The following is a 24747-nucleotide window of genomic DNA, read 5'->3' as shown; positions in this document are numbered from 1 at the left end:
GTGGTAGGGCATGGTGTGGATATTATTACATTAGTATTAGAAGCGATGGTGTGCATTAGATCAGTGATAGGGCATGATGTGGATATTATTACGTTAGTATTAGAAGCGATGGTGTGCATTAGATCAGTGGTAGGGCATGGTGTGGATATTATTACATTAGTATTAGAAGGGATGGTGTGGATTAGATGAGTGTTAGGGCATGGTGTGGATATTACTACATTAGTATTGGAAGCGATGGTGTGGATTAGATCAGTGATAGGGCATGGTGTGGATATTATTACATTAGTATTGGAACCGATGGTGTGGATTAGATCAGTGATAGGGCATGGTGTGGATATTATTACATTAGTATTGGAAGCGATGGTGTGGACTAGATCATTGATAGGGCATGGTGTGGATATTATTACATTAGTATTGGAAGCGTGGTGTGGATTACATCAGTGTTAGGGCACGGTGTGAATATTATATGGGTGTTAGGGCACGGTGTGGATATCATAGTAATGTAGAGCACAGTGTGATTATTATATTAGAGGCCACTGTAAGAATATATATTAGCAGCCACTGTGTCTTGGACGTTGACCATGATACTAGGGTATACTCCAAACAGTGAGATTTGGGGGTTTTATTTTTCTAGATTAATTTCTTCCTCTGCTGAGTACTCTAAAGACTCACTCCTTGGCACTCAGGGCCGTGGACAGGAGCTTTTTACTCACCAATGAATAACAGCAAATTAACATGACCCTCGTGCTACCCTGAGGAAGTTGAAGCTCCTCGCTGCTTCTGGCACCTCAGCGGGAAGTTGGTTGGCGCGGGATCGCGCGCCCTCTGGTGGAGCCATGGTTCAGCACAGACGCTCTTGCTCACAGTTTCTCGGCGGATGTGCGCCCCCTCCTGGCTGTCCTGAAATACCTATAAAATTCAATATTCAGTTTATTCAGTGTCATAATTTTGGAAATTCAAACCGAAATAAAGGCCACTATATCCATACCTTTCGCATAAATGGTGATGGAAGAATTATTTGGAAGCCATATAGAATGAAGTGACTCTATACACAAATTAAAACACAAAAACCTACTCAAAATAGTCCAGAGACTACAACTTGAAATGCAAAACTATAAATAATCTAAAAGAAAACCTAAGAGACATTGGATTTGGTGTTGAGTTTTAACACACAGTATCAAGTGCCAATTCGTGAAAATACTGAGAACAGACTTTATAAAACTAAATTTTCTACTATGAAAAACCCTATTCAGAGAACAAAAAGAGAAGACACACTGTGAGAAGATATTTACAAAATACAAACGTGATTTTAAAAACTGTATTGAAAATACACAAACAACTCTTCAAACAAACACTAAGAAAACTAAAAACCCAAATAAAACTGGGTAAATATCTGAACAGACATCCAGCCAAATAAAATGCATAGATAGCAGGCCAGGTGTGGTGGCTCATGCCTATAACCCCAGCACTTTGGGAGGCTGAGGCGGGTGAGTCACCTGAGGTCAGGAGTTTGAGATCAGCCTGGCCAACACAGTGATACCCTCTCTCTACTAAAAATACAAAAAAAATAGCCAGGCATGGTGGTGGGTGCCTATAATCCCAGCTACTTGGGAGGCTGATGCAAGAGAATTGCTTGAACATCGGAGGTGGAGGTTGCAGTGAGCCAAGATCACGCCACTGCACTCCAGCCTGAGTGACAGAACGAGACTCTATCTCAATAAAAAAAAAGAAAAAAGAAAAAAAAGAAAATATACAGATAGCACATAATCACACAAAAGGACGCTCAATATATCTCATTAGGAGACTGGAAATTAAAATAATGCTGAGATATCACTGCACACCTAGTACAACTGTGGGACTCTTAAAAAAGCTCAACAGTAACAATTGGAGGTTGAAGAACAATAGGTACGGCCATTCATTACTGGCAGAATGCATGAATGGGTACAGCCACTTTGGGAAACAGTTTGACAGTTTTTCCCAAAGATAAACAAGTCTTACCTTACAATCCAACAAATGCACCCCTAAATTGTGTATGTTTAGATAGCTGCTTTGAAAAATTATGTTCAAACAAAAACTAGCATGTAATTATATACGAGCCACTCTACTCATCATGGCCAAAACTTGAAGTAATCAGAACATTCTTCAATAGCTGAATGCATAATCAATTTGAAGTACAACCATGCAATGGAATGCCATTCACCAACAGAAAGGAATGAACTGTCAATCCATGAAAAGAAATGAATGAATCTTGCATTTATGTCGCTAAGTAAAGGGTGGCAGTATGAAGATGCTATACATTATATGACTCCATTCATATGACATTCTGGAAAAAGCACAACCAAAGAGATGATAGTCAGATCAGTGACTGTCTGGGGTGGGGATTTGAAGTATTCTGTATGCTACTTCAGTAGTGGATATCTGACAGTATGCATTTGATAAAACCCACAGAATTTTAATGCACAAAGAACAAATCACAATCTACACAAATTAAATTATTTAGGATGTGGAAGTATCTAAGGACAAAATACAGAGTGCAACCAAGAATCTAACTGTATTACCAATGTATGTTGCAAGTGGTGGGCCAAAGGTGCTGAGCTGGAAATGAGTAGAATCCATAGACTAAAAACAAAATGTACTATATACATGAACAGTGGACTCTATTTTATAAAGTTATTTCCCATAGGGATAATAGTTAATTTTGAAACCACTATATCTGTAAAAAGAAAAATAACCATGATTTTCCTCTATACTATCAACATTCCACTTTTAACAGCAAATTGTGGGGGGGGGGGGGGGTGTTTCCCACACCAACCAATTTTCCAACTCTCTGGAAAACAATTGGGTATCCTGTAATTCAACTGTGACACTGATTACCTGGAGTTAGTATACACCCTACAGGTTAAGGGCTTAGTAACACCAGACTGTTCACAACCTCAGATGCCAATCACAAGTAATGAATCCCCAGTTTACCCAAACTTCTATATAACTTGGCTAGAAACTAGGCATTCCTACACCCCCTCTTCAGGTTTGACAATTTGCTATGATGGCTTATGGAACTAGGAAATACTTACTTATGTTTACCAGTTATTATGGTCTCAATGTGTGTACACCCCCACCCCAAATTCCTATTTTGAAATGTAATCCCCAAAGGGATGGTATTCAGAGGTAACCGAGAGGTGATCGGATCATGAGGGTGCTGTCCTCATGAATGAAACCAGTGCCCTTATAAAAGCGTCTAGGAGCCCGTTTCCCCATTCTGCCATGTCACGACATGCTAGAAGGCACTATCTATGATAGATGAGCCCTCACTAGACATCAAATCTGTCAGCCTTGATCTGGAACTTTCCAAATTCCATATTTTAGGAATTTTTATGGAAGCTTCATCATGTAGACATGACAGATTATTAACTCAATTTCCAGTCCCTTCACACCCTCAAAGGATTGCATGTTAAGCTAAAAGTTTACAACCTTCTTATCATGGCTTGGTCTTCCTGGTGACCATCCCCATCCTGAAACCATCCAGGAACCCACAGAGTGTCCTTATTAGAACAGAAGCCATTCCTATTATCCAGGAGATTCCAAGAGATTTAGGAACTCTGCATCAGGAACCAGGGCCAAAGACCAAATATTAGAACACAAGATGCTCCTACTGTTCAGGAAATTGTAATAGTTGTAGGAGCTCTGTACCAGGAACTGCAGACACAGACCAAACATATATTTCTTATTAAGTCCCAACCTGGAATCTTGATCAAGAATGAATTCCTTGTTCCCAATGGTACAAGGGATGAAATAAATGGCAGATAGATAGTAGGAGCCAGGTTCCTCACTATTACAGTGAGAAGTTACAGATAAAAAATAGGGAAGCCTAGAATGATCTCTGTCATAATGAGTCAGAATATATATATACAACATAAGTATAAACTCACATTTAGCTTAACATATACACAGATGGTTCCACATAGAAACCTTTATAATTAAGTGGGTACATATAAGTTAGAAGACACACATATATTTCTTTGCACTGTCAGCTGTAAGTGTCATGATGCAATGACCACATTTAGTGTCCAGATGTAAGTTTTTCATACCATTCTCTAACAAAAGAAATCAGGGCTATTAGAAGAAATAGCTGAAACTAGGACTGGGACAGAAAATATATGAGCCAGGGTACTTTTGAAGTAACAGAAATAAATTATTAAAAAAACATGAAATTATGTAAAAGGAGCCAGTGGAAAGAGCTACCAATGGCCACAGGTATGAACAAAGAGCAACAAAATACTGTAGAATTAGATAACAACCAAAAGATTAAAGTAACTATCTGTGGATCCATACTGGTATAAATAAATGATTAAACAGATATGCAAATGGGCTGAATAGAAATCTCTTATACAGAAGAATTCCAAACACCTGATATAGACACTCAGCCATCAAGGAGGTGGGGCTAACTCCCCACTCCTTAAGTATGAGCTCTGCATGATGACTTCCTCCAAAAGCATACATACAATATAGACACGGGAAAAAAGTAACTTCACAGTGAAAAACCTGAAAACACTGCCTCAACCAAGTGATAAAAGTTAACATTAATGGTGATAACACATCTTGAGAGCATGAAGTGACTAGACTAGCACTTGCAAACCAAAAATAAAATTCAAAGATCTTTCCCACAACCACCTCTCCACCAGGGGACACCAAAGTTAACCTGGAAGACTGGTTCAGGCTATGATGGGAAAGAGGTGGTCAGACACGCCTCAGTATGCCCTCCTCCCTTTTGGAATTCAGGAAAAGCCAATCAGCATTTAACATCAACACGACCTTAAATCTGATAAGAAACATTTACAATCTATTCTCTCTGAAGCCTGCTACCTGGAAGCTTCATCTCCATGATAAAACCTTGGTCTCCATAACCCCTTATCATAACCCAGACACTCCTTTCTATTGATAGTAAGTCTTTCAACAAACTGCCAATCAGAAAATTTTAAATGTACCTATAACCTGGAAGCCCCACCCAACCCTAATCCTTTGGGTTGTCCCACCTTTCTGGACCGAACCAATATATATCTTAAATACACTTGATTGATGTCTCCTATCTCCCTAAAATGTATAGAACCAACCTGCACCCCAACGACCTTGGGCACATGTTCTCAGGGTCTCCTGAGGGCTGTGTCATGGGCCATGGTCACTCATATTTGGCTCAGAATACATCTCTTCAAATATTTTATGGTCTTTGACTCTTTTTGCGGACACACTACACATCTGCTCTGCTTCCCCCAAACCCCTAAACCCAGGCTGATTATGAGAAAAACCCCAAGTAAACCACAATGGAGGACATTCTACACAATACCTGACCAATCCTCCTAACACTGTTCCAGGTCCTCAGAAGTAAAGTCTGAGAGACTGCCACAGCCAAGAACAGCCTGACATGATGACTAAATGTCCTATGGGATCCTAGATAGGATCCTGGGAGAGAAAAAGGCAGAACTAAGGGAAACCAAATAAGATGTGAGCTTATTTAATAATATAGTAATATCCAGTCATTAACTATGACAAGAAATGATATAAGATGTTGGTCAGGAGTGGTGGCTCATGCCTGTAATCCCAGCACTTTGGGAGGCTGAGGCGGGCGGATCACCTAAGATCAGGAGTTCAAGACCAGCCTGGCCAACGTGGTGAAACCTCATCTCTACTAAAAATACAAAAATTAGCCGGGCGTGATGGCAGGCGCCTGTAAAACCAGCTACTCAGGAGGCTGAGGCAGGAGAATTGCTTGAACCTGGGAGGCGGAGGTTGCAGTGAGCCGAGATCACGCCACTGCACTCCAGCCTGGTTGAGACTCTGTCTGAAAAAAAAAAAAAAAAAAAAAAGATGTTAAACCTATCTGATACATGTTGATATGTTAAAAAGAGGGGAAACTAGGTTGCGTCTACATGGGAAATCTGCATTTTCTTCCCAATTTCTGTATGAATCTAAAACTAATTTAAAATAAAACCTCTATTTAAAAATTGTAATTTTTTCAGATATCTGCTAAATTATTTCACCTAAAAATTAATAATTGGCAGTAACTACTCCTACTTTTAAAAATAAGAGCATTCATGATACCGCAAAGTAAATTATACAGACTAATACATACTTTCAAAGAAACGCCCCTTTTACATGTTTTATGTTAAGATAACATATATGTGTAAACACAGTCGTATCATTTTTCTTATGGTGTAGTTCACTCTCTAAGAAAGCTGGTCATCTTAGAACCAGGGAAAAAAATTCACATTTTGGAGACTATTTCAATTTACGGCTGGATGTTTTCAAAGTATGACTTTGTGAAAAAAAAAAAAGTTCAAATTGATTCCTTGTGACTGGATCACTTATTCTAATGAATGCTTGCCTTTATTTTGTTTCCCAGCATTTCTTTCAGCTACGATACAACAGAAGCAAATATTTGCCACTGGAAAAAATATTCAAAGACACTCTTAGGTTAATCTATAGCTGATGACAGTCAGTCTAGTCTACATAGCAAGCGGCTTCAAGATATGATTATTTAGCTAAGCGGGAAATGGGACGTGACTGCTGCCTCATTCCCACGCCTCTCTGGACCTGATAATTTAGAGGAAGCTCACATTTGCAAGATAAAAATTTTCTTTTCCTTCTCAGTATTAAATATGCTGTCACAATAGAAGAAAGCTTTACTGACTTCTTAAATGATGTGTTGAGACCGGAAACCTAAAATGATAGTTACTGAGAATAGTGCTAATGCCCTAAGTTTTTAGTCACACCCTCACCTAGGTAGGAACCTAACCAAAAGGGGAGAACTGTTGAACAAATTACGGGAGGTCATTGTTTTGGTCACAACTCCTGCATTAGGCCACACTGAGCAGGCAAAACCAGAATGGAGACACTCACGCTGAATGACACACAACGAAGCTGAAACTTTAAGGAAGCAGATAGATCCCAAAAGAGCTCCCTTTTTCCCTGAAGAGATTCCAGTCTACCTGAGTCAGCATAAAGAAGTCCCCTCTGCTTTAATTCTTACCAAAACAAGTAACTTGAAGTAATCTGATATTAACAAATCAGTTGTTATTTTCTATTGCTCTATTTCCGCCTTACACAACACAGTGTTCTGCTATTGCCCAGAGGGCACTGAGACCAAATAAAACTTGAAAATGCCACACTGAAAGCAAATAAGTCCTAATAACTCAACTTACAACGATAACAAAGAGTGACACCAATGCCCAAAGTTTTGATCAATATCTCAAAATTGAGAGGCTGACCAAAAGGGAGGAATTCTTACATCAAACAACATTTGGGCTTTAGAAGCCTCCCAAGGAGTCCTTGTAAAGAGTCGCGGCCGGGCACCGTGGCTCACGCCTGTAATCCCGGCACTTTGGGAGGCCGAGACGGGTGGCTCATGAGGTCAGGAAATCGAGACCATCATGGCTTACAAGGTGAAACCCAGTCTCTACTAAAAAAAAAAAAATACAAAAAAATTAGCGGGACTTGGTGGCGGCAGCCTGCAGTCCCAGCTACTCGGGAGGCCGGGACAGGAGAATGGCATGAACCCGGGAGGCGGAGCTTGCTGTGAGCTGAGATCGCGCCACTGCACTCCAGCCTGGGCGACAGAGCGAGACTCCGCCTAAAAAAAAAAGAAGAAGAAGAAGAAGAAGAAGAAGAAGAAGAAGAATCGCAACCTAATTTACTATAGAAACAAACTGAAAACCTGACTTGGGAATGTATCATTGTAACAAATAGCGGCGGTTCAGCCAATCACATCAGCCGAGTGTCAGTCAATGGCCGGCAGCCAGCTGTTCAAAACAAGTTCCAAGAAGGCAAATCCGGGCTGTAACCAGGTCTGTAACCAATCCAGCCACCTCTATACCTCACTTCTGTTTTCTGTATGTCACTTTTTTTCTCTGGCTATAAATTTAACCTGCACATATTGTGTGGCAGATCATTCTGAACCATTTTTGGTCTGGACTGCTGCCTGATTCTAGAACCACAAAAAAAAAGCCAATTAAGATCTGCAAACCCACATTTGTTGTAATTTTGTATTTTAACAGTTGTGCCCTACAAAAGACATTAAGCTGAAATTAATCAAAAATCATTTACGGTCATGATTAGGTCATAAAAAATTGTCAAACATAACAATTCTTCAAAAAAAGCTAAAAAGTATTTTTTAAAAATATTGTTGATGGAAAAAAGAGAGCAAAAGTAGATAGGAAAATTATGTACAAAACTAAAAACAGAGGAGAAATTAAAAGTCAAATAATTGCATCAAACTGGAAACCTAGAAAAAATGGGTGATTTCCTAGTAAAAATACACATTAACAAAATGTGCACTGAAATAAGGCAACTATGAATATACCAATTAGCATAGAAAAGCTAAGAAAGGTCCTTAAAGATCTCCCAGTGGAAAAAGGCCCCAGGACCATCTGGGTCCATAGCTTAGTGTAAGCTGACTTAACTAAATGTGATTTTACACTCATGCATTGCATACATATGATGGTGGTCCCATGAGATAAAAATGGAGCTGAAAAATTCCTTCCTAGCCATCTTGTCATAAGCTCATGGCTCAAAGCATTACCTTTTCTCTGTTTTGACACCATGAAAGGAAAATAAATCTCAGGACCCCCAAATCACTAAGCCAAGGGAAAAGTCAAGCTGGGAGCTATGTCAGGCAAACCTGCCCTCATTCTATTCCTAACTAAGATAGCTACAAAGATAAAAAGCTACATACCTCACTCACAATTTGCCCACAAAGAATTTCCTTTTGGACAAAGGACAGACAGCACTCAAAGTCATCCCTCACCTGAGACAGATGCATATCTGATTGCTTCCTCTGCCCTATTATTTATGTAAAAATGCAGATTCATTGAGCCAGACTAAATTGTGTATTCAGTGGAAGGCTGATCAAGGATTCAAAAGAATGCAACCTTTTGTCTCCAACATACTTCTGACCTGGAAGCACCCCCACTTCCTGCTTCCAGTTGTCCCGCCTTACTGGGCCAAATGACTGTATATCTTACACGTCTCATCTATCCCTAAAATGTACAAAAGCAAGCTCTACCCTGGCCACCTTGGACACATGTCGTCAGGACCTCCTGAGGCTGTGTCAAGGGTGTGTCCTTAATCTTGGCAAAATAAGCTTTCTAAATTGACTGAGACCTGTCTCAGATATTCTGGGATCACAATCTACAATCACCATGGTGTTATAAATGACTGCAGCATTCAGTACAGAGACATGCTGTACAGGTTCGTAGCCTGGGAGCAATAGGCTATACTATGTAACTTAGGTGTGGAGTGGGCTACACCATTTAAGTTTTATAAGGACACTCTACAGTGTTCACACAAAGATGAAATCACCTAAGGATAGATTTCTCAGAAAGTATAACATCGTTACGAGATGCCTGAGTGTACTTTAAATGGTCAAAGCCTAGGAGAAAAAAAGAAACTTAACTCTTGTTATGGGTTAATAACAAAGCTTAAGAGAGTTAACATAGTTCATCTAATCTAAGATGCCAATGATTAAAAAACATTATTTTATGCACCATCACAAATAGGTTGCCAATTAAACCGACTTTCTGAATAACACACAAATGTGAATTTACTTCTATTAATGCCAGGAAAGTAAAATGAAAAATAAATTATGGTTTTGACATGTTAAAGCAAATAAGGCGGGGGTTAGCCTGAGGCCTTCCCTAAGCAAACAGAAACCGAACGTGGAGGCATTTGAACTGACTTAAAAAAATTAACAAACCAACCACAGTCAATGCCAAAAAGCTCAGCAGCCAGTTGGCTGTATGACTAGGGACGCTGAGGGAACCATTCCCATAACAGGCGGTCGCCTGGCTGGAGCCACTGAGGAGCCTCACTTAGGGGCCACCCTAAGAGCTCAAAGCCCCAAGCCGATTTCCGTTCTGGTGCTTCCTGCGTGATTCATGAACCATTCCTTTGCTGAAATAAACTCCGCTTAAATTTATTTTACCTAAAATCCTTTTAACAGACAAAGTCCAGTATTTACACTTAAAATACGGTTGTGAAAACTCACATCTACATCTGCTCTTCAATATTTTTCAAGTACTTTAACACTCTAAGAAAAACGAGCCACTGGAGCGCAAATAAAAGCAAGTCGTGGGGTGCGCGTCTCCCTGGGGCTCTCCATGTTGCCCTCAGGGTGTCTCCCTTCTCTGTCCCGGATCCACCCCAAACAAACCCAAATTGGTCAAAAATTAAAAAATGAAACAACTCAGGTATGCTGTAATAATGAATAACAAAGCCACTTAATGATGGGCCACTTTGTAAAATAAAATAAATACAACTTGAGAAAGTGGAGCGCGAGGCAGCGCGGCCTCCTCAACACTGAGCCGGGACAGAAAGCTTTTTCCTCACCTTTCCTCGGGCAGCCTCGGGGACCATGAAGCCACAGCTTCCCCAGTCGTTCCTGAGGAGCTGAGGAGAAGGAGGCTGGGTCGTCCCTGGCCACGGTCCCCAGGTGTTCCTATAGAGCCAGCGGCGTCTCCCGAGTGGGTCCTGAGGAGGAGGAGGCTGGGTCCTCTCAGGTGTCCCTGTAGGGATGGAGGCGTCTCCTGCGTAGGTCCTGAGGAGGCGGCTCGGCTCCGCCCCCTGGAGCCGCAGGGCGTCTGTGCCGGAACCCGGGCGCCTCTTGAGGTTCTGTGAGGCGGCATCGCGCCCCCTGACGGCCGTCGCAGGCGGTGCAGGATGCTCAGGTGCTCGCGGTCGAGCTGTGGCCTCGCCCCTCCGGTGAATCTCCGAAGTTCACTGTTCTGACAATTACACGCCATGGCTTTTGAAAAACCAGCTGAGGCCGGGCGCGGTGGCTCACGCCTGTAATCCCAGCACTTTGGGAGGTCGAGGCGGGCGGATCGCGAGGTCAGCAGATCGAGACCATCCTGGCTAACACGGTGAAACCCCGTCTCTACAAAAAAATAATAAATAAAAAATTAGCCGGGAGTAGTGGCGGGCGCCTATAGTTCCAGTTACTCGGGAGGCTGAGGCAGGAGAATCGCTTGAACCCGGGAGGGGGAGGTTTCAGGGAGCCTCCTCTAAACAGAAAAGACCGACCCCCAGTCAGTGTTTTATTTTCCCTGATGACCGCAGTCCATGAACTTATGGAACAATAACGTAATTAGGCTCTTGGACCCAGGGAAGTAGCTCCATGCCACCTGCCCTCATTTGCTGAGCATTTTGGTTTCTCGGATCTGCTACTCAGTTTCCAGTCTCTTCCTCCCTGCCAATGCTGCCAGCGTGCCTCTTCTGCAAGCAGCAACCGCCTTCCACCTTCCATTCTCTACTCTTTAGCCATCATCTGGCTGGACTTTTCAGAACGGACTGCAAAGGAGAATAAACTGGCTGAGTCTGAGGGTGCACTCACGTGCAAAGTTGCAAGCTTTAATGTACCCATCTTGGCAGATTTTGGCTCCTTAGAGTTCTTTCTCATTTGGGGATCTCATGTGCCCTCTCATGAGGTGGGCTCGCTGACTGTCTGCGCTGGTGGCATCTGGCAGCACCTTGTCAAGTGCGCCTAGGTAAGAACCTGGCTGCACCTGATGCTTAGCCAAATGGGGAGCCCACAGTTCTGTGTATCAGGTGATGTTTAATCTCTGGAGGTTAATGAACGTGAGGGAGCGATACTGTCTGGGACTGTCCACATATTGCGTCTGAGTCACTGAAGGAAAAGAATGTAGGGTCTGTTTGCTGGGACTGGACACCTCCATAATCACATGCTCTGTGAAATGCAGGCAGGAGATCTCGCTTTCTACCTCTGGGATGGGAGTGTGCAGTTTCAGAATGAGACTAGCTCACACAACTGACTCTTTATTTGGGAAAGAGAAATGAAATCAGATGCAGCAATTTAATATCCACTAAGATGATATCTTAATCACAAACACTCTTCTGGTTTTTAGAAATGTGAATGTTATTTACACTAGGTTAAAAAACCTGAATATCCAACAGCATGACACCGACTAAAGAAATACTGGCGCACTCTGGAACCTTGCACACCACTTATTGGCATGGGAACAATGGGAACACGCCTATGCAAAGATGTGCATGGAAATTAGAAGAATGCAACACTCTAGAACAGATGTGACTAGGTGCATGATCAAGAGCACACAAGACCAAGCCTGCCTCTGCACACACAAGACCGGGCCTGAGTCTGCACCACGTGACGGGACCATTGTGGAGCAAGCCTGGGAGATTCTGATGTAGGCAGCAGAGGCGTCACTTAGGGACCAGACTTCCGTGGGAAACCACCATCTCCTTCCAACCCAGATGCACTTCGTGGGAAACGCGAGCAGATGAAGGTCATGTAGGAGACGAAAGAACTCGCTCCCCAAGCCCATAGGCCTTTGTCCTCCACCCATGGACCGAAGCATCTTGTTAGATGACGGCCGCCCGCAGCCAGGGCCAGTGGAGAACCTGCCATGGAGCAGAGGTCCGTAAAGAACTGCTGACTGTCACTGTCCCTACTTGGGGGCCACTGGGGGATCTGACGCATCTCACTACCCTTTGTAAAGGAATTATTGAAAATGTCAGCCCTCTAACAAGGCATAGGTTGATTAGTTACAGGATTTAACATTTCTATTTTAAAAGGCAGCATTGAAGAATGTCTTTACAAAGGCTGTACAAAACCTGCCATATTCTTTGTCACACAGATTGACTCATGTGCAATGCAGCCATTTAATGAAACACTGGCATTTACCAGATGTAAACTTATTAGCAGACGACAACTAGAAATAGTGTGCTGGATGTGCCCGTTTATTTATATGAATATAACCATCTCTCTAGATGCATCGAAAGATACACAACATGAGATCCACTTTATTTCTACAAGTTTATGATCAGGTGGTCAGGACAGGGAAAGAAGAGGAAAAAACTTTAAATCATGGACCTTTATTCTTAGACACCTTTATCCTACATACACAAGGGACATGCATGGTTGAAATAACGGAAACAAGGTGGATAAAAGTGAAAGTAACTTAAACTACTTTACCCAGGAATGCCCAATTCAGGTGCTGCAGAGAAGAGCATGAGAACCGGGTGTCTTCAGGACAGGTGTGCATCTGGGAGCAGAGTGGGCATTCATCAGCAGGGAGGAGCAAGGCCTGGGTCGGGGGACACTGGGGCTGCTGTCCCAGAGGCTGGCAGTGTAGCCCTGAACCCCCAAGACTTCACTGAGTCTCCCCTCAACCACCTAAACCAGAATAAACTGATGTAGCAGGACTCCTCAAACACTGTGCAGGGTCTCCATGTCCTCGATGGCCCCCGATGAGCCACAGTACCCTCAGGTCCTGGTGAAGGAGCTGGTGCTGCCTCCTGCCTTTCCCCACATGGGGTCCTGCAGCTCATCCCACACAGCCTCAGATTCCCTCTACAGAACCTGCCCACAGATGTCTTCCGAGACCGGCAATACTGGGAGGCCTGTGGCCCAGACCCAGGAGGAACCAGCTGAGAGGCTCCGTGGAGGTATCGCTGATGGTGTAACCAGAATGAAAATGCCCACTTCTGTTCTGCTCCCTGAGAACAACTGTCAAGCCAGCATGAGTTTCCAGTTGGAACTTTTCCTTTTCTCACCATGTTTGTCGCTGTTTTAATGGACATTGCCTGGCTATTAAATCCCCCGATGAACTCACTTTGAAAATTATCTATTGCACTGGGCACCCTTTCAGGAATCACTGAGTGTTAATTTTCTCAGTCTGAGTGATAATTTATGAGTCAAACAAGGACAGATCTGAAGCCAGAGGCTGCTCCTGTTGGGAAATCCCTGAGGATGATGTTCCGGGGAAGCGTCCAGCCTTGGGAGTCCCGTGGAACTGAGCCAGCCCAGGTCATGAAGGGAGCTGGTGCCAGACACTGACTGGGGACCTGCTGGCCTCTGGGCAGACCGCTCTGTCCCTGCACTTGGCCTGCCGGGTATCCCTGTGCAGTCATACCAAGTCCTGTGCTCAGAAGGGCCTCAGAGTAGTTTAAAGTTCTGCTGCCGCCCCTGGAAGCTCATGATTTTGAACAACAACAACAACAAAAAACCCACGTTTTCCACTCGGCCCCACACATTATGTGGCCTGTGCAGCTGTCAGGCTGTGGCCACAGTGCTGGCATCTCTCACACAATGAAGGCTGCTGGAGTCCTGGCTGACTTGTTTTGACTCTTTTGTGAGGCCCACACCTAAGCTAAACACTCACGTGCCCCCACGCTGACTCCCCACACTCTAAAGCATGAATCTGCACCTTCAGCTGGGAGAGGGTCCTCGTGTCATCTGGGTTTTCGGAGAGAAGGTCAAGGGAGCCTGGGTTCTAGTTCTTCAGTAATCAAGAGTAAGGGTCTTACCTGTTCACAGGTCCCTGTGGCTGCTTTACAGAAAGCAGGAAGTGGCCACTTCAGCCACACGGCTGCATTTCCAGCTCAGTCCAGGCAGAGCTGCACCCTGCCTTGCACCTCTGCAGATCCTGAGGGGAGTCCTTAACTGAGCCAGGGCGAGTCCTGGGGGCACTCTGCCCCTGTGGACACTGCCCCTGGGCAGGCCCTGAATCTCCTCTGCTCCCACACTCTAGAGTTCAACAGGTCTCAGGGGCTCTGCCTGAGGACTGCCCTTCAACCAGGTATTCGTAATTTCCCCAAGACCCAGGCTTGCTGAGTCACTCAGTTACCTGAATGCCTTTTTCACAAAGGGATGACTGTGCTGCTCCGTCTTCCTTCTTTTTTGTTTGTGAGGCCACAGGGAAATCTGGATCCTCTGGTGAAAAAGCAAATCCAGTTTCTTCTTCTTCTTCTTCTTCTTCTTCTTCTTCTTCTTCTTCTTCTTCTGCTGCTGCTGCTGCTGCTGCTGCTGCTGCTGCTGCTGCTGCTGCTGCTGCCGCTGCCGGTTCTTGTAAATGTCCTCACTTGGTTTCTGGGCAGCAACTTCCTTGACTTGCCTGGGGAGCAGATCTGAGCTGCATTTACCAGGCCATGCCCAGGGGAAGTGATCAGTGTGGGACCGTGAAGCTGGATTTCCCCAGGAGCTCCCTCCAAGCTTCTGGGATGATGATAAGACTCGGGATGAACCAAGGATCTCGAACCATGGGACAATGTGAAGTCTAGACCCAGTGGAGGAAGAGAAAGGCTACGGGAAGGGCAGGCTTCACTTTACTGAGCATCCGCTACCTGCCACACAGTTTCACGTTACTTATTCTGTGTGTTTCTCACAGCACCCTTGAGAAATAGAGACTACGATCACATCTTTTACATAAAAGAAAACCACCATCCAGGGAGGCGAAGTCCCTTGCTCACAGACTGTCATGTGGGAAGCTCTCTGGATGCAATGATGTCCTCCAGTTGCAGTACCAGGCAAGCTGTCCCAGAGTTCATGGAGCGGAAAGGCTCGAGAAGCAACTGAGGATGCTCGAATCACAGGTTTATAAAATCCATTCGTAAAACACAGCAAGAAGCTGAGGGAAGGAGATGGGAGGGCCGTATGACCTGATTCCTGTGCTGTCAACATTCATCGGTTCTCTTCTTTCTCTGCTAGTCAACCTCACCCCCTCAGGTGTGACCACGAGGACCAGAGCCGAGGTCTGGGCAAGAGTGCTCACAGCTGAAGGGCTTATGACACACACCGGCTCAATGGGACAGACATGGGACAAGTGTGCCTGATCATGGTGGAGTTGCCAAGAAGCAGCTGTCACACTGCCATGGGTTCTACGTGTTTCTTGGGCAGAGGATGCATGCGACCAGAATGGGCACCAGGAATGGTGGTGAACGAAGGCCCCATGGTTCTGCATGTTTAGGTGTCTCTTGTATAAAGGCACATTGTGAATTGAACATTTAGTGCCCAGGAGCCTCATGCATATTAAGTATCTCTTGGCCCTTGTGTCTCTTCCTTCCCACATGTAACATACCTGTTCTCTGTAACTATCTATTCTGAACGTATCTAAAAACCATGTCTTGCCTGTGTTATACAAACCACATGCATACTCACGTTCTCTGATGTAGCTGAATGTTTCCTAAGGCCAGGGCACATTTCAGGGTCGCATAGAGTGGAGAGAGGGACCAAAATAGCCTTGCTCTGTTTGACTCCCAGCCGAGATGTCTGCTGGGCAGCACTGCCTCTGTAGGCTCTAATGGGGGAAGGGAGCTCAAGGGAGCCTCTGGGGCTGGGGAGGCTACCAGAGGGTGTGGACATTTGGGTGGACCCTGACGGAGGACTTGGGTTTCCTTGGGAGGAAGTGTCAGGAAGGGCATCTGGGGCTGAGAGCACTGTGTGAGCAACAGAAGGAAGGAAACTGTGGCTGGCTGGGAAGGGATGGTATGGGGGACAGGGTGAGACTTCTGGCCCTGGGTGCTCAGATGAAGACCTGGGGTTGCCTAGTGGCTGGAAACACACACCAGCTGTGGCAACTTGACCTCTGGGATGTGAGTGTGTAGGCAGCTGCTGAGAACGGCTGTGGATTTGGAGATGTGGCTACAGGGAATGGGCAATGGATTCATCTGGGAATTCTGCAGGCAGTGGCCCATAGAGGAAACAGCCTGGAAATGAGACTGCAGATACGTGCTAAAGAGGCTGGAGGAACAGTGACCCCAGTACAAGTTTATGGATCTTATCCACAATCTAAAGAAATGGAGGCCAAATGGCTTTTGAAATTCTAAGATACATGCAGAGGAAGAGTAATGCTTCATGGGAGAGCCAGACTCTTACTGGCAGTGACGCTACACAGTAGAGCTCTGTTCCTCCTGCCCATGTCTGTGGTTGGGGCTGGGGTAGTGCACAAACGTGACGCTGATGACGCCCAAGCATTGTTGGAAAAGAATTCAGCAGCTGCCACAAGAATCTTGAATCCGTGGGTGAAGACCTTGACTTTCTCTGGGACCAATGTGGTCAAGAACAAAGTAAAATCATGACAACAAACACTGTTCAGTTTTCCAAATATAGGCTATTTTAAATACTCTACATTTACCCTCAAAGACTGACATAACTTAGAATAACTTTTATAACAGCAAGGATGAGAACTAAAACTTAAATTGTAAATACAATTTTATTTATAAAAACAAAGTTAGCTTCAAATATTTTATGAACTAGTAGAATTTTAACCTTTTGTCACATTTCCCAACAAAGTAAATAATTCTTTTTTTCACTTCTAGTCTGTCAGAAGAAAAGTCTTAGCTGAAATGGCCAGAAACTCTGACGCACACTCCGGAGGCTGCTTCCGGGGCACCTCGGCACGGCCGCTTTTCCACCCTGGCCCTCACTTGATGCGGTCCAGCAGGGTTGAAATTGTTTGAAATGCTTGTTCCCAGTGCAGTAAAGAAATAGCACTTGAATGTAAATTTAATTTCCTCAGCAAGGCCTTTTTTTTTTTTTTTAATTTCTGCAGAAAGTGTACACTCGCCAGCAGTTTTGCCACAACAGTATACTGAGCAAAGGAGACAGGGTCATTTATAACCTGATGCATCCACCCTACTGCTGTGTCCAGTTTCCAGCGGCTGGAACGGGACCTCACATTCTGTATTTGTCCCGATTGGCTAGCAACTTAGAACTTTTTTAGAGAGGAAAAGGCAGAGGAGAACAAAGGAAGGAGGAAGTAACTTGTGGAATGCTGAAAAAAGTAAAAACACCTTCGAATAAAGAAGAGGAACAGGCAATGACCTAAAGCTTGCTTGGACTAGCATAAGCATGCCAGGGCAAATATTTAGGCTAAATTGTGGGAGCTAAGAACATAAAGTACATTGATTTCTTTATTAGGGCTAGCAGATATTTAAGAATGTTAGCACAGGTCTTTGAATAAATTTTGCTTCTAAGAGAAGTTACTATTTATTTCTAATGAGATGGGAAGGAAAGTCTTTGAAGAGGAAACTCTACTTTTTACAGAAGTAGGAACTTAGACTTACAGTTTGCACATTGACGAACTTGTTTTCCTTCCATACATGAGGGGTTTATGATCCTCTGTTGCAACTGATTTGTCCTATGTAACTTCAAGAGTTACTCGTCAACCTACTTACTATTCTGGACTTTTTGGGAAACGGCAATTTGCCTTCCTATTTAGTGGGAGGGATACTGAGACTGCACTTTTTCTTACCCCAAGAAGTGCACAGTGTCATTGCAATGTCAACATCAGGGAGATCTCAGCCAGTGTGAAATAATTAGATTGTCCACTCAAAATTCTTAGTTACATCTTTTTAATATTTTCTTCACACTTCTTAAAAGCAGCTTAACAAGAATTGCATTAGTCAGGGTTTTCCAGAGAAACAGAAAAGAGAGGAGGAGATGTCCAGAATTGTCTCATGTGATTACAGAGGCTAGAATCCAAGGAAGAGTGGCTTGAGTCCAGGGGCAGAATTCCCTCTTCCCCTGGGAGGTCAGTATTTCTTCCTTTAAGGCCTTCAACTGATTGGATGAGACCCACCCACATTATGGAGCATAATCTGCTTTACTAAAAGTATACTGGCTTAAATGCTAATTTCATCTGAAAAATACCACAGAATAATGTTGACCAAGTACTGGGAGAGGCCTTTTCCTTCATCTTTTGGTAAATTGCAATCCCTGGGTATATTCACATTTGAAACTCAAATGTGGGCATTGGCTACTGCAGGCCTTTCCCGGCTCAATGGAGTGCAGACAGGGGAGGCACAGGAGTGACTCCACTGTGTGAAGAGAAGACTGATGAGGGCCCGTGTGGCACCTCAGGTAGGGTCTGCACTGTCTGGACTATGGTCAGGCCCCTGCCTGAGCCAGCCCTGCTCTCCAGTGTCCCCAAGGAATCCCTGAAACTAGCATCTCATGGAGGAGATAGACGATGCAGGAGGTCCCCTGTGCCCAGAACAAATGGTACAACAAGGCCCCTCTGTTCCCCAAACTGGTCTCAGCAAACTTTCCCCACAGCTTGGATCTGGGCAGGTCACAGGGCCCAAACCTCATGACCAGCAGTGCTGGACCAGGGGGCTAGAAGGGCAGGTGGAGCTCTCTGATGACATTGTGGAGAGGAGGGGTGCCAGGCAAGGGGTGTCCAGGCAGGGGGTGTCCAGGATACTGTCCTGAGAGCCTCTCCAGGGACAGGTGCCCTTAGGGGCAGAGAAAAAGGCAACCGGGGAGACCAGAGGAGTCTGATGCAGATAAGGAGGGGCTCTGTCCAGTGATGTTTCTCCACAATGAGCTCTCCCGAGGACAAGCAGCCTGCTTTATAGGTGAACCCCATTGCACAGTGAGAAGACGAAGACTTCGGAACTCAGTTCCCTAGAACCTCTTCTCTCCCTGCATAGTCCGGCCCTATTGGTCCCTTCTGGTCTTGAAGGTCTTTAATGGAAACAAACCGCAAGGCCAAGGCCAGACCTGCCTGCCCTTCATGCCCATCTCCACGCAGCAGTTGAGTGTGGACTCTGCCTCCCCTGTCCCCCGAACAGTGAGTCCCCACCAGCCCCTCCAGGGACACAGTGCCAGCTCTGCAGCCCTCCCATCCCTCTGTCCATTCTTCCGCAGGCAGGATGGGCACTGTGGCTGGAGGAAGGCTCCTGATCCACTGCTTTGGGGGAATCTCTGATTTAGCACTCCACAGGGAACCCAACAGAGATCCAAAGCTGAGTACTGATTCAGAGAAAGAACATTTCTGCTAAGCTTAGGGCCTCAGGGAGGACAGATAATTATCTAAAGTTGACAGAACAATCAATTTTCTGGGTCTGAAGTTTACAAACAAAATCCCTCTCCTTTGAAGGCAGATTAGCCGTGGAAACACCTACATTGCCTGCCTAAATGGTTTGTCTCTGCAATCAATCTCTCTATTCTTTAAAACAGAATTAGGATAATTTGCATAATTGTTTCTTGTCTCAGAGAAATCTTAAGGGGAGGCTGTCTCCAGATAACCAGCAGCCTGGGCTCCAGGCTGGGTTGTTTCCCCACGCCAAACCCACAGGCAGCCTTGCGGTAAGGCTCCAGGCTCTAGAGCCAAAGGCTCTAGGTCAGAGGCTCCACCTGGGACCCCTGCGCCCTCCCTGCCAGGGCGGCAGAGGGAGCCACATCCCTGAAAGCCTCTGGCTTAGGGACCTCAGAATTCCCACCTCTGATAAGGTAATGAAATGAGCCAAAGTTGGTAAAAATCTGTGAACAAACTGGCCTACAGTGGCTAAAACCAGAGGGAGAAAAATAAGGTGATAAACCCCCAAAACCAGCCATCCTGGGAAGTTTCAAGGGGCTGCATAGGGTTCTACATAGGGTTCAGTGCATGTCACAGGCCCAGCAACCACATCTGCAGCCCCCAGGACCTAATCCCCTTCTACATAGGGTTCAGTGCATGTTAGCAAACACTGGGCTCAATTCCTGCCTAGTCCCTGCCAGATATCCCATGCCCACCTCATTAAGAGAATGAGGCCACACAATCACACCCAGGCCATCGTGGTGATGGAGTGGCTGGGGTCCAACTTGCACACCCTTCATTGCTGGTTCAGAGCCAGCTGTCTGACCACATTCCTACTCCAAGATGGGACTTTGGGGACATTAAAAGGGGTCAGCGACCCTGGTGGACAAAGTTCCAAAACATGGCCAGCTGGTCCCCTAGAAGTTTGGTACATGGGATAAGCCAAGGCTTTTCTTCAGGAACAGGTTTTCCACCACGTCGCTGCCCAAGGCCCAGGGCATCCCCAAGTTTGCGTGAAGCCTGCCTGCCATGTCCACAGCCCATGCCGAGCCCTCCTGGAGCCACTGGAATGCTTGTTCCTGGGCATGTGATAAGCCCAGACAGCTTCCGCCTTGCAGGACAACTGTGTGCATCTGGCAGCAGTAGCCAGAGGGCCCATGGAAGATGGAGGTGAAACCAGATGCTGTGAGAACACGTTATTAGTCAAAACTGCATACTATAGAAATGCTTTAAAATGCAGCAGGAGATGTGAAGACACAAATGAACAAGCGCATAGTGACACATGGCTGTCAGAACACAGTAAAGAATCCACACTGCCTCCCCCCTTTACCTAGAAAAGGAGAGTTCTAGGCCACCTCCTCCTCAGCACACTCCTCATCCTCCTCCTCCTCCGCCGTGGCATCCTGATATTGCTGATATTCAGGCACCAGGTCGTTCATGTTGCTCTCGGCCTCGGTGAATTCCATCTCATCCATGCCCTCGCCTGTGTACCAGTGGAGGAAGGCCTTGCGCCTGAACATTGCTGTAAACTGCTCTGAGACACATGTGAAGAGTTCCTGGATGGCCGTATTATTCCCAATGAAGGTGGCTGACATTTTTAGCCCCCGGGGTGGGATGTCACAGACGGCTGTTTTTACGTTGTTGGGGAGCCAGTCAGCAAAGTAGCTGCTGTTCTTATCTTGAATGTTGAACATCTGTTCATCCACCTCCCTCATGGGCATGCGACCCCTGAAAATGGCAGCCGCCGTTAGGTAGTGGCCGTGATGGGGGTCACAGGCAGCCATCATGTTCTTAGCATCAAACATCTGCTGGGTGAGCTCAGCCACAGTCAAGGCCCAGTACTGCTGGCTGCCCTGGCTGGTCAGTGGGGCAAAGCCGGGCATGAAGAAATGCAGCCGGGGAAACGGAACCATGTTCACGGCCAGCTTCCGCAGGTCAGCATTCAGCTGGCCCGGGAAGCGCAGGCACATGGTGACCCCACTCATGGTAGCAGACACCAGGTGGTTCAGGTCACCATAGGTGGGTGTGGGCAGTTTTAGGGCCTTGGAACATATGTCATATAGCGCTTCGTTATCTATACAGAAGGTCTCATCCGTGTTTTCCATGAGCTGGTGGACTGAGAGGGTGGCGTTGTAGGGCTCCACCACGGTGTCTGACACCTTGGGCGAGGGCAGGATGCTCAATGTGTTTATGATCCTGTCTGGGTACTCCTCCCGGATCTTACTGATGAGAAGGGTACCCATCCCAGACCCAGTCCCCCCACCCAGGGAGTGGGTCAGCTGGAAACCCTGCAGGCAGTCACAGCTCTCAGCCTCCTGACAACGTCCATCACTGACTCCATCAGCTCCGCGCCTTCGGTGTAGTGTCCCTTGGCCCAGTTGTTTCCGGCCCCACACTGACCTGTAAGACAGTACAGCCAGTCACTCGACGGCCAGGTATACGGTCATCAGTGGTCACCACCATAATGCAGAAAGGGGCCAAGTGTCACATGTGAGGTGAAAGCACCATTCGCCCTGCAGGTGGAGCAAATGAAACCCGCTCCCCCAGAGTTACAGGACAGCAGCTTCCCCTGTTAGAAATTAAGACAGGAGTCAAACCTGAGACGGGCTCACAGACCTCGCTGCAGGTGGCTCCTGCCCATTCTCAGGAAAGGCAGTAGCCACGACCCCAGCTCAGCTCCCGGCAAGGACATCAGTAGCTCCTCACCTTGAGGAGACGCCCGGGCCTTCCTCCCAAAGCCCGTTTAGGACAGGCAGATTGAGCGACTCGACTCGGCGGATAGGAGGGTGTTCAGGGGCCCTGGCGCCACAGTTCCCACAGGATGACCTTGGGGTGTTCCTAGATTTTGAGCTGCCCTGGCTAAGGAGCCGCACCCCAATCCTCGCCCGCAGCTCACCGGAAATGAAGTTGTCTGGCCTGAAGACCTGCCCGAAGGGCCCCGAGCGCACAGAGTCCATGGTGCCCGGCTCCAGATCCACGAGCACAGCGCGGGGCACGTACCTGCTACCTGCGTGGGGAGGGAGGGCATGAGCGAGGGGAGAGCTACGTTCCCAGGAGGGCGGTGGGGGAAGGACGGGGGTCTCACCGCTGGCCTCGTTGTAGTACACGTTGATGCGCTCCAGCTGCAGGTGGCTGTCCCCATGGTAGGTGCCAGCGGAGTCGATGGCATGTTCATCAGAGATCACCTCCCAGAACTGCAACAGACAGGAGGGGCCAGACAGGCCGGGGCTGAGTCACGGAGGCGCCCCAGCCCCTCTCCCACCCCCACCCTCATCCACACCCCCATCCCTAGGCCGCCCTGTCCCTGGGGTCCACCCCAGCCGCCTCACCAGCCGCCCAGTTCCACCGTCCCCGACAGGGACCCCAGGGGCCGCAATGCAGGGGCACCGCTCCCGCCACTGCCAACATCTTCCCCGGCCACCCGGCAGGCCCGGGCTGGGCCCTCAGAGCCCCGGCTGCCAACCTTGGCCCCGATCTGGTTCCCGTACTGCCCGATCTGCGTGAGAACAATCTCCCTCATGGCTAAGGCAGGATTAGGGCGGCAACAGAAGCGCGAGAAGGAGGAGCAGAGGCGCAGCGACCCAGCCCGCCCTCCGCTAACGCTTAAATAGCCCCGCGTCCACCTCCCTCAGCCTCCAATTGGGCTCCCAGAATAAGCAACAGCTTTACTTCCACACAGGTGCACCCACCTGTGAATCCCTTGGCGTTGAACGTCTGTTGGAGAACTCAGGTGTCCTTGCTATGGTCCTTTCCACGTTGGGGAAAGCTGCTCAGCTGAAGAACTTCCTCCCACGTCTTTAGTAAGACTAAATTCCTAGCTGAGCTGAAACTGATTTTTCCTCCCATGTGGGAGGGGAAGACTCTTGTTTCCATATTCACAGAGTGCCTTTGCACCTGTCCCAGATTGATGACATATTTTTGTAACTGATGAGTCTTTTCATCTATTAGGAGATCTGTGGTTAGGAAAGGCCTTCCACATGTTAACTCAACAGGACTTAATTATACGTTTTACTTTGGAGCAGTTCAAACCCGCAGTAAGCTATGGGTGTTAGAGATAGTCAGGCCTCTGATTTAGCTAGTCTTCTTTAGGATTAGCCCTTTCACCTTTCCAGAGGACTGCGGTCTCCAGCAGAGTGAAGGTAATATTGGATTCTTAAAGCTGAGGATAGGTGTTGGGTTACGCCTGCTGTGAAAGATGGGCCATTGTCACTTTGCAGGCTTTTGGATTACCCAAACTGAGGAGTTATTTCTTCTGGTAAACATTTTTCAGATGGGGTGGGGAATGCCTCGATCTAACCAGTGAAGGTATCAGTAAGCATTAGCAAATATTTGAATCTCCTGCAGAAAGGCTTCAGGGTAAATTAGAGTTGCCAGTTCTCATGTAGATAGGTTCCTCAATTTTGGACAGGTTTAACTGGAGAAGGAGAAAATTGCTGGCCGTTTGGGTCATGTCAGGCACAGAGCTCACAGGGCTAAGTCACCTGTTTTAGTGTCTTGAAAAGATTTACCCCTATAAACAAATGAGACATTAACAGAAACAAAGAATCCCTTCTAGGGTGAAAAGAATCATGAAAGTGCTGAGTTATACTCCTGTGATTGGTACTTGGCATTAGTAATTTATTACCATCATTCAGCCCGAGGGGCCCTGGACTGAAATGCAATCCCTGGACCATTTTTGTTCTTCTTCAGGGTATTCTGGCCCAGTTCTATGTATGCTGACCAGCACGCCCACAAGCTTCATTGGCCCTTTCAGTGCAGGGGCCTTGGCTGTGGCATCTACAAGGGCATTTCCTTTTACATGGTCAGTCTCTCTTTTGATCTCCTCTGCAATTAATTATAGTCACTTTTGGCAGCAAAGCAGCATTCTAACAAGCTCAAAATCTGAATGATGTTGTATGGAAAAGCCCTTTGGGGTCAGGAGTCCCCACCCATTCCAAATTGCAGCATAAGCATGAAGCACTAAAAAATCAGACTTGGAATCAGTGTAAATGTTAACTTTTAAATCCTTTCCAACTGCAGGGGCCTAGTAAGTTCAATTAACTCAGCTTTTTGAGCTGAGGTCGAGGCCAGCAAGGCTTGTGCCTTGATTCTCTTGTGCTGACTACTAATAGCATATCTAGCCCTCCTGTTTTCCTGATGCATA

General features: G+C 46.4%; 1 pseudogene; it reads right to left on the bottom strand.

The window, feature by feature from the left end:
* Positions 1-16996: 16996 nt before the first annotated feature.
* Positions 16997-24114, bottom strand: LOC134808176 (tubulin beta-8 chain-like; annotated as a pseudogene).
* Positions 24115-24747: the final 633 nt, after the last annotated feature.

The sequence above is a fragment of the Pan troglodytes genome, chromosome 14 (assembly GCF_028858775.2).
Source record: "Pan troglodytes isolate AG18354 chromosome 14, NHGRI_mPanTro3-v2.0_pri, whole genome shotgun sequence".
NCBI lineage: Eukaryota > Metazoa > Chordata > Mammalia > Primates > Hominidae > Pan > Pan troglodytes.
Note: the sequence above shows the minus strand (reverse complement) of the source record. Positions and strands in the feature narration are given on the sequence as shown.